This window comes from Phocoena phocoena, chromosome 10 (assembly GCF_963924675.1).
Source record: "Phocoena phocoena chromosome 10, mPhoPho1.1, whole genome shotgun sequence".
Classification (NCBI taxonomy): Eukaryota; Metazoa; Chordata; class Mammalia; order Artiodactyla; family Phocoenidae; genus Phocoena; species Phocoena phocoena.
In genome coordinates this window covers 15,445,377-15,456,958 of record NC_089228.1, presented here as the reverse complement: position 1 = coordinate 15,456,958, position 11,582 = coordinate 15,445,377, and the positions used below count along the sequence as shown (strand labels likewise).

Here is an 11,582-nt window from a genome sequence, read left to right as displayed (position 1 = left end):
TGTTGAATCCATTTACATTTAATGTAATTATTGATACAGTAGAATTGACATCTAGCATTTTGCTATCTTTTCTGTCAATTTTTTTGTTTTTCTACTCCTCCCTTAGTACCTCCTTTTGTGTTAAATAATTGCTAGTGTATCATTTTACTTCCCTTGTTACTTTTTTTTCTGTATTTAAAATTTTATTTTCTTAATGGTTGCCCTGAGGATTACAATTAGTCTGACCTAAAACAATGTATCAGATTAATACTAAATAATAGTATACAGAACCTTTGCCCCAGTATATTCCTGTTATCTCCTCTCTGCTTTGTGCTGTTATTGTCATACAGATAGCATCTTTATACAATGTAAGCTCATCAATACAGTTTTATAATTATTGCTTCATGTCATTATCTTTTAATCAGGAGGAAAAAAGAGCTATAACAAATACATATAGGGCTTCCCTGGTGGTGCAGTGGTTGAGAGTCTACCTGCCGATGCAGGGGACACGGGTTCGTGCCCCGGTCCGGGAAGGTACCACGTGCTGCAGAGCGGCTGGGCCCGTGAGCCATGGCCGCTGAGCCTGCGCGTCCGGAGCCTGTGCTCCGCAACGGGAGGGGCCACAACAGTGAGAGGCCCGCGTACCGCAAAAAAAAAAAAAAAAAAAAAAAAATACATATAGTGTCATAGATTTTCCTTTACTGGTGCTTTTTATTCCCCTGTGTAAATTCAACTTAACATCTAGTGCCCTTTCATTTCAGCTTGAAGGAGTCACATTAATATTTCTTGTGGGACAGATATGGTAGCATCAAGTTAAGTTTTTTTTGACCTGGGAATGTCTTAATTTCTCTTTAATTTTGAAGAATTGTCTTGAGGGACTTAGAATTTTTGGTTGATCATTAGCACTTTGAATATGTCATCCCACTGATAAATGTGGAAGACCTCGTAAATTTACATGTCATCCTTAAAAAGGGGCCATGGTAATCTTCTCTGTATCATTTCAGTTTTAATATATGAGCTTCCAAAGCATACACTATGGGTCCCTCCATACTGTAGTGGAAATGAGGAAGACTTGGAGGAAGCTACCTCTACTCCCTTTTTATAAATCCTGCCTTTGCTACTCATAACCTGATTTATGGGCCATGCTATGTAAAATGTAGGACCTCCAAGGAAATAAAATTTTTCTTTTCTATCCAGTGATCTAAGTATAATCCCCACTATTGGAGCATCTGTTTTTGAAAAGCCTCTGCTCAAAGTCTTTGCCTAGATTCCAGTTTGCTACCGAATCATATGCAGAAGCATTCCATCTACATAGTTAATACATTTCTCACTTGTCACAGTGATGCTCGTTTTTGGGAAAGAGACACATGCCTTTCATTTGAAGAAGACGTTATATTTACTTCATGGGGCACCTAACTAAAAACTGGTGATCGGTTCTCACTTACGGCCAATCTGTTCACAAATATCATTAGCAATAATGTCAAAATGACCATACAGTCTCTCCCCAAACTCATGTGCATCTTTTTATGCAGTCCAATATTTTATTGTTAAAAAGAACATGTTCTGTGGAGATACAATAAGATGATAGCAAGACTATAAATGTCCTGCAATTAGCAATCACTAATATGGTTTATTTTAGTCCAACACGGAGTGTTGTGACTGCTGTAGTTTGGTTTATATATGCATATATCTATCTATGAAGTACCCGTTCATCCAGCCATATATCCCTCTATCTCTCCATCTAGCAAGTCAACTATCTGTTAGTCAATCTGTTTGTAATCCATCTACAACATGTCTTTTTTTCTTCACAGAAATTCAATTTGATACTAGCATATGGTAGCTGCCTAATAAATATGTGTTAAGTTAAATACTTATGAGGAATAGAGACTAGTATAAAGCATTAGTATTCTTCAGATTTGGGGCTGGGTACTTCTATTTTGTAGGCTGCTATCTTACACAGCGTTGAATGCTTAGCATCAGCATCCCTGGCCTCCCAGTAGATGCCAGTATTACCCTGCCAGTTGCGATAAGTAAAAACATCTTTAGATATTGTGAAATGTCCTTCCCCTCTGCACTCAGTTGAGAACCACTGGTATAAAAGGCATTTTTTCTTCTTTCATCATAATATACAAGTTTTTAAAAATCAGTATTAAATGATGCCTAAAGATGGGGTATTTATTGGATGAATGAATGTATTTCCATATGTGTTTCTCAGGTTTCCATTCTCACACATTGATTCATCCACTCACATATCATTCAACAAGCATTTATTGTATAATTCTTTTTTTTTTTTTTTTTTTTTTGGTACGCGGGCCTCTCACTGTTGTGGCGTCTCCCGTTGCGGAGCGCAGGCTCAGCGGCCATGGCTCACGGGCCCAGCCGCTCCGTGGCATGTGGGATCTTCCCGGACCGGGGCACGAACCTGTGTCTCCTGCATCGGCAGGCAGACTCTCAACTACTGCACCACCAGGGAAGCCCTGTTGTATACTTCTTATGTGCCAAGTACTTTGCTAGGTAGTGGGAATGATTTGTGAAATATAAGTCTCTGTTCTTATGCTGTTTACTGGCCTTGGTTAGAACCAGGGGGGAAAAAAAGAACAAATGCCTAAACAAAAGTTATCGCTGATAAGTATCCTGTTAATAATCAAGCAGGAGGTTGTGAGGGGATGACGGGTACCATTAGATTAGTGAACTAAGAAGGACTGTCTGAGGTGACATTTAATGTGAGCCCTGAGTAGTACGAGGACAGCAAAGCAGGATGTGAATGAATTATTCAGCCATGTTGACGTATGTCTTATTCACACAAGGTTTATGTTGGGAGTGTAAAGAGGTGATCGTTTGCTGGCATACTGACTTATCTGTACATGTGAACAACACTGGAATATTTGTATGGAAATTTTTAGAAACTGCCAAACGAATTGAAGTCTGGCTCATTTTTAAATGACAGTGTATAGTCCTACCAATGTAAAGGTATTCACTCTCATAACAATGCCATGAATACTGGACCATTAAAAACACATGTGAGATATGCAGACTTTAAAACATCGTGTGACCAGAGCTGGAAATTATTCAGAGAACATAACAAATATGATTTCTACCTTCCTGACATTGTATATCACTGGGGAGATGGGGGTGACCAGAGAAAATTGCTAAAAGAAAATCCTGGGGCGGCTTCCCTGGTGGCACAGTGGTTGAGAGTCCGCCTGCCGATGCAGGGGACGCGGGTTCTTCCCCTGGTCCGGGAAGATTCCACGTGCCACGGAGCGGCTGGGCCCGTGAGTCATGGCCGCTGAGGCTGCGCGTCCGGAGCCTGTGCTCTGCAACGGGAGAGGCCACGGCAGTGAGAGGCCCGCGTACCGCAAAAAAAAAAAAAAGAAAATCCTGGCCTGATAGATTTAAAAGAAAGCAGGGAAATGATGTTTATCTTGAGAATGACTTTTCTCTCTAACTTCGTTAGACCCCAAATCATTAATCAGACATTCCTAATTTTTCTTTAAATTCGAATTGGACTGAAATACCCATTTTAAGGTAGGCATAACTGAATAAGGTGGCTGTATTTTAGATAATTAGATATCGTTGTGGTAATGGAAAACTATGAACTTTTGAGTATGTGGGTTTATTTATAATTCCATTAGTGTAGATAATGAAATTAAGTATAAAATATCAGAGAATCTATTAGGTCATTCTTTGACCAATCACAATAAGATAGTCTGAACACTGGTTGTATTTCCTGTTTGAAGAGAAATCCTAGATAAATCTTTTGGGGTGTGCTTGCCTTTTGCAAGCTGGTTTATCTATTGGAAGTAAAAGGCTGTTAGCAAGCATGATTGAAATATTAATTAGAATAATGACTTCACTATCACATCTTTATCTTTTATGCTACACACTGGATCAAGTCAAAACTGGATCAAGCTGCCATTCAGGCATCTTGATGAAATGTGGAATTCTACAAAACAAAAATACAGACTACAAGGTAAGATAGTTCTTATCTGAGGAAGGTATCGTTACAGCTGTTTGATTCGGGCATTTCAGTGAAATCTGAAGTCCCTCCCTCTGTTCTCTCTACAAGTATCACTGGCATGTAAAAGTTGTGTTGCCAGAGAAGCCACAGTCTATTTTTATACTGCAATTAAGTAATTGAGTGCAAAATTCAGTACAGTCAGTGGGAACATGATTGGATGAATAAAGTAAGCCAGAGAAGATAATCATTTCAATTCTTTCCTTAATTTTGCTTTCTAGCATAGTAGTTAAAAATCACAGTCTGACAGGTCCAACTGTGCTTCGGAGTACAAACCTGACTCCTTCACAGCTGTGTAACTGCCGACAAATTATTTAGACTCTATCTTAGTTTACTCAACTGCAAAACAGAGTTTATAACACTTGCCTTCTTGACTTGTGAGGATTAAATGAAGTACTATACATAGCATGCATATAACATAGCCAAGGCTTGATAAATAATAGCTTTATTATGAGCAGTTTATATCCTCTGGAAGTGACTTAACAACAGAAACTGTGGGATTTTTCTTTTCTTGGTTTTGTGGTCTTTATTGATTATGAACCTATGTGACTCTGCATTGGTGCTTGAGGTAGAAAGAAAAATGGTTGTAGTGAGAGGGGGCAGTGTTTCCAGACTTGTGATGAGACTTTATATAGTTTTGCTCATTATGTGTCTCTCTGGCAGTTTTTTTTTTTCTCCTCGCCATTTTCATAATTGAATATAATTATAATAATGAGCACCGTGTGAACAAAATTCACAATGAACATAGTTCATAAATTTCATTACCCCCATTTTCACAATTCTGGTTCCAACATAAATATCCCAAGGGAGACCTCCTTTAAGCCCCCTAAGATGTCCTTGCCTACCCTATTCTCAGTTACGTCACCCAGTTTGTCTCTTGCATGGCGCTTACCATGACCATTATATTCATTTGTATTTCTCTTTGCCATCATTAAAATATAAATTCTACTAAGTCAGTGATGAAGTCTGTCTTGTCTTTCACTGTGTCTCTGGATGCTAGCTCTGTGCCTGGCACTCATAGACACGCAATATGTATTAGATGCTGGAGATCTTTCCTTTTCCGTTCAAACCGTAATTGCCACTTGGTAGACTTATATCTTGGTAGACTTATATCTTGGGTTGTTTTGTCACCATCTCTTGTATAAACTTGAACTGAGACATTAAAGACATGCGGCTTTGTAGTTATTTGTTGCTATAAAACTGTGCTTTGGGGAAGATGAGGGAGACATCTCTTTGTAATCTTAGAATCTATCCTAAAGTTTCTTCTGTAGAGGTTATAAATGCCACTCTCTGCTCTGATATAATTAATCCTTCAGGTTATATATTCAATACATGGAACTAACTGGATTTCTAAGAAACTGTTTAATTTACTTACAGCATCCTTTTTATTGTGATGTGCCTACTAAAAGAATTATTTTTGTTCTCGAAGAACATACGTATTATTTTACTGGTAACCTTTAGCTAGCTAGCTTCATTTTACTTTGATTCTGATTGAATTATCTCCTCCTCAGAATACAGGACAGAACAAAGCTAAATTAATGTGACTAAGTGAATATACTTGGTACAATTAGTATGTTTTCCACCAGAAAGTTCATCACTACTTTAAGATTTAACCTTCATTTTCCATTAGAGGGTGTTGGTTAACCTAGTACCATATTAAATCATATTAAACTTAAATCATATTAAATTCTTGCAAATTTTAGGTGCCAAGCATACCCAATTTACATACACAATTTATATACAAACATACACAATTTATATACACACATTATCAGTTTACAATATAGCCATAAGGTAATTAGCAGTTGGTTACTGTTTGCTGCTAATGAGGTCAAGGTTACATATCTACTGTTCCTCTGAGTCTATTTTTTGGTCCAGTTCCATTGCCACAGATTTTACCCTGACCCCTGGACTGCTATTTCACAAATGCTGTTTGTCACCAGAGGGGGCCATGTAGGAGGATGTGATCAGTTCCCTGCCAACCCCCCGCCTCTACTGGTTAAGGCTCTCAGCATTTTCCTGACAAGTGTGTGTGTGTGTGTGTGTGTGTGTGTGTGCGTGCGCACGTGTGTGCGCACATGCATTGGGGGGGTTCCTTTGCATTCTCTGTGTGTCAGGCTGTGTTCACAGGGGTGGACCTTAAAGTTTTTTAAAATCAACAGGACCATGAACACCATCTTTATATGGAGAAGACAGGTTATTAAAAAGAGCTGGGGATAAGATTTATTGTGAAACTGAGAAGCATTTTAGAATACCTACCTATCAGAATACCTATTCCATTCTTTTGAATCCCTTTAATCAATAGCTCTTCCATTGGAACACAGATTAAATGACACTGAAGTGCAATCTAGGGGAAATGTGTGAACTGAAAGCCTAGAATTCAAGCAAAAAATATATATATTTACATATGTGTATATACATATAAGCATCATTTATTTTGCTTTAATTTCATGATCTTAAAAAATATTTTTTCATTTAAAAGGGAGTTGTGGAACAAATGTTTATGTAATACTTGGGCGATTAAAAATTCACTGCTGTAAAGTTCATTTCTTTTTACCTTAAACACATGGAAACGATACAATTAATATTGTGAAGGAAATTATGGACAATAGGTTACTTAATCCTTGGATTTTTGGTTTAATCTTTTATTATGGATTAAGATTTTTCTCAAACTAATTCAAAAATATGAGAGATGCTATAAAATATAATTAAAAACAATAACATTTACAGCTGATTCTCATTATTTAGGGTAGTTATATTCTATAAAGTTGCCACAAATACTGATGGAATACCGAACCATTGTTCCTAAGGGGAAACACAGGGTTAGGTTTCTTAGAGCTTTTGATCACATTTTCTATAACCGATCAATACACAGCCTTGTTGTATGTATGTTTTTGTTTTAAGACGCTTCGTTATATATATATTGTTTATCCATTAACATTGATCTCAGGGCCAATAGCACTGTAACTCATTCCTGAATGAAACTTACCTAATACATGTGTTTTTGCTGCAAACTCGTCACAGCCTTTTTGAACGTAGGAACGGTAAACAGCACTTGAGCACCACACTTTTAAATAGTGAGCCATTTTATATAGTGAAATCACCAACAAAAAGCATTAAAACGAGGGAATTCCCTGGTGGTCCAGTGGTTAGGACTCCGTGCCTTCACTGTCAAGGGCATGGGTTCAGTCCCTGGTCAGGGAACTAACATCCTGCAAGCAAGCTGCGTGGTGTGGCCAAAAAAGAAAAAAAGGCCTAAAAACAAGAAAAACTAAATAGACCGTGAGAAGGACACTTCTTTACAGTATGAGAACTGCAACAAAAAGGCAGAGCTACCTCCTTGTTCAAGGCAGCTGGAAACACTTGTATCAGGCAACTCAAAAATTTTTGATGCTTTGTACATATTTGTGAATGACCACAAAAGTACTGTATTGATTTGGGGGCTACAGATAAATTTTAGTAGCTAGGTTAATTTGCAAATATAGAATCTGCGAATAATGAGGGCCATCTGCATATGCTTCTTAGGTTAGAAAAGAGAAAACTAGCTCCCCTTAGTCACTTAATGAGCCCATGGAAGACTTTGGTTTAGTATTGCCTTCCATCTCTTGGTTCCTTATTTGCTTAATTGAGGGGCAGATTCTAATTAGCCATCCCTGACTAATACAATTTAGGAAGGAGCCATGTCTTCACCCCTTTCTCCTTCCCAGCCCGTGGCCTTATTCTGGGAGCATAGCAGGCATTCAATTAATGCTTAAAGGACTGCATGAACCCCTTCCCTCATTGTAAGAGGAACTTTGTGGAACTGATGTTAACATCAAATGCCAATAAGGTGAGTGTAGCTGTAACCACATGCAAAAATGTTAGCTATGGTGACAATTGTAACGATTTTTAATAACATGGTAATTAGCATCTTGATGAATTTATAAGTGATACACAGTTTAACACATTAATATAGGACATTTTTGTGATAAAATAGAGATTGCCTGTTTAATATGTATGTTTAAATATAATAATTAACTAGTAGCTCCCTTAATGCAAGGGCAGGAGGAAAGATTGGTTAACAAAAGGTTAATTTTGCAGTTCATAAAGAGGAAGGACTTTCAAATCTTTTGTCCTCTGAAAACACAAATGTAAATTTATAATAGTATCATACATATCAGCCTAACTCTGTTTCACTATTTTTATAAATATATTCTACCTGCATCTTTTTATTATTGAGGTTCCTTGCAAAACAAGTTGAATAAATAAACTATATAATTTTCTTCGTGTTGAATTTGGTTGAATTAAATATTCCAGCAGTGGAAAGATGGCCTAATCACTCTGGCCATCCCCTTGGCTTTCTTATAACAGTGTTTAAGGCCGCTGATAAAAACTTACAAAATAAGTAATTGGTTTACTTAAGCAGTCAAGTATGAAATTTTTTAGAATATTGATATTTTCAATTAACCATTCTTCAAATTAGAGACTTTTTTTTTTTTTTTTTTTGCGGTACGCGGGCCTCTCACTGTTGTGGCCTCTCCCGTTGTGGAGCACAGGCTCCGGATGCGCAGGCTCAGGGGCCACGGCTCACAGACCCAGCCGCTCCGCGGCATGTGGGATCTTCCCGGACCGGGGCACGAACTCGTGTCCGCTTCATCGGCAGGCGGACTCTGAACCACTGTGCCACCAGGGAAGCCCCAAATTAGAGACTTTTAAAGGACACCTTTTGATTCTTTTTTGAAATGATGACTGGCTGCCTTAGAAGTGTTAGACCTATGCCTTTTCAAAATGATTGTCAGCAAACATAATGAGCCTTGGATCAGTCCAGTAGCTTAGGTAACATATGTTTGCGGAAGGATTCTTAACATCCTGCTGACTGTGCTGGTCCTGTAGAGCCTCACAGCAGGGAAATTCTCTTGCAGTTCAGCTTATGAAACCTTTGCATGTTTGGAAATACTCCTGAGGCAGGATTTATACTTACCTTTGAATCCACGTTCTTATTTTGATAGCAGTGTTAAACAGGAGAAAGAAAGGCTCACAATGATTCATCTTGCATTTTTCATAAATGTTAAAACTATTATTTGTGTGTCACTCTTTATTGCATTTTCTGCTATGTACAAGCTCTGGAAATGATAAAGGTGTTTCTTACGAATTCACAATCCAGCAATGCTGACTCCATACGTTAAGTCCTATAAACTTATCTAAATGACAGACGCACCATTTTCATCAAAGATGCTTTAAGTCAGGACTGTAAAAGCTTGTGTTGTTACTGCAAACAGGGAAAATGTTGCTTGAATGAGTCCTAATCCTTTGTGATATGTGCACATATCTAATGACAAAGTTTTGCTTGCCTCTACCGTATACTTATTTATTGCTATTTTACTTACGGAAATAAAGAGTCATCTTTTTAAGTCATTCATTCAGTACATCCTTTTAAAGTAATTCTTTTCTAAGTATAAAATTTTTATATTAGAAACGTTGTCTACAGCACTAGAGTAGAAATTAATACAGCCAACATAATTAGTAAGTTTGATTCACCGCGCCCCAGGAGATAAATCTTGTTGGGGGGAACATTGATATTCTTGCATAAATAAAGTACCAATGCTTTTTAATGATTTTTATCAACCTGACTTATGGTTTTTCGGAAGACCCAATAAATGTTTATTGATTGTTTGGATGTAAGTATATAGATACAGCATAATGCTTTAGGTTAGTTTATAAGACATTATCTTTCCTTTAAATAATGAACTGTTGATGCATTATTAAAATTTAGAAATGCTGAGGTAGAAAATGTAAATGGAAACTTTTTAGCTGGAAAAGAAATAGATTGGATATCTAAACTAGCTGGATCTTTCCCAGTTTTCCTGGAAGAAAAAAAAAGCAAATGTAAAACAAACAGAAGCCAATAATATGGAATATTTGTTGAGAAATCAAAGGTCAGGCAGGATATGTTCTAATGTTTGAGATACTGGCTATTCCTCTTCATCTTTCACCTCTGTGCTCCTCTCAAAGGTTCCAAATGATTATTCTCAACCCCTCTGACTTGAAGATATCATTGAATTCATGTTTGTGTGTTACATTGTGCTTTGTAACATGGATACGAGGAAAGGCTGTACAAGATTTTTAACAATAAATGTTAGAATCAAGGAGGTTATTTTTGAGTCCATTGACTTAAGTAGAAAAAGAGGGAATTCCTTGGCGGTCCAGTGGACTCTGTGCTTCCAGTGCAGGGTGCACAGGTTTGATCCCTGGCCTGGGAAATAAGATCCTGCAAGCCATGCAATGAGGCCAAAACAATAAAATTAATAAAAAAGAAATGATCAGAACTCATATTACCCATGTAATATTATTTAGCTACATATGCTTAGAAAAACAAAGTAGGATTGTAGTTTGTGAGTGTTACTCTAAAAACAATGACAAAAACCAAATTATACCAAGATTCTTCATGATATATTAGGCATCTAAGAGAAACCCGTCCATTTTCTTTCTTTTTTTTTCACATCACTGTTGTTACTGTATTTTGAAAGGTAGCCATTCATTAAATCCTTAAAAATAATTCTTATTTTAAAATTTTTTCAATTTATTGAAACTTTAAAGAAAACCCAGTTGACCCATTTCTCTATATTCTCCATATCTATATCTATGAGCTTGCTGTTTTTAAGATTCCACATATAAGAGAGATCATACAGTATTTATCTTTCTGTCTGAATTATTTTATTTAGGATTATGCTGTTGAGGTCCATCTATGTCGTCACGGAAGGCAAGATTTCATTCTTTATTGTGGCTGAATAATACTCCATTGTGTATATATACATACTTCTTTATCCGTTCATCCATTGATAGACGTTTTGGTTGTTTCCATATCTTGGCTATTGTAAATAATGCTGCAGTGAACATGGGGAGGGTGCAGATTTTTTTTCTGAATATGAAATTAATATGTTAATAACAGTACACCAAGTAGGAACTAATAATTAAATCAACATAGTTAATAAATTCAATTCACCACATTGCAGGACAGAACACATTTTGACCTTTAGAAGTGAAGCTGACCAGAATTCACCTTTCAAACTACTCACTGTGACAATGCATGACAATATATGTCTAAATGGTAGGGAGTCAATGTCATTGATTTCTTCTTGTTTATTTATATAATAGACATTTATGGGATGCTTACTGTGTGCCAGACACTGTAATGCTGTTCTAAGATATTTTAGATTGCTATTGTAATCCTACTTACTAAAATGATAATTTATAGATAGATGAAATTTTGACTTTTTTTCCTTCCTTCCTTTTTAACTTCACAATTCAACTGAGTACATTTTAAAGATCTAATTGGCTTTAATGAAAGATTCATGAATCAGGCAGCATCCCATCTAGTGAGTAGAGAGGAGCTCCATGCTACAGAAAGGGAAAGGATTTTAAAGGCAAGACAAGGAAGTCATAAACAAAAAAGATGATTTCAGGCTTAGGTAACCTACCTATAGGGGAAGCAGTCTGTGTGGCAGATTTTGTCACCTTCCTTTGGGGGTTGGAGATGGTCCTCTGACATTACCTCACTGATGCTAACCAGAAAGTTCTTGATTGACCAGTTAGGACTACATTTTTG

At 37.0% G+C, this 11,582-nt stretch overlaps 1 non-coding gene across 1 annotated transcript; it reads right to left on the bottom strand.

Annotated features, from left to right (window-relative positions):
* Positions 1–906: 906 nt before the first annotated feature.
* Positions 907–1,009, bottom strand: LOC136130152 (U6 spliceosomal RNA). Its single transcript, XR_010656342.1, has one exon. It is a non-coding gene; the product is annotated as a U6 spliceosomal RNA (small nuclear RNA).
* Between the last annotated feature and the right edge of the window lie 10,573 nt (positions 1,010–11,582).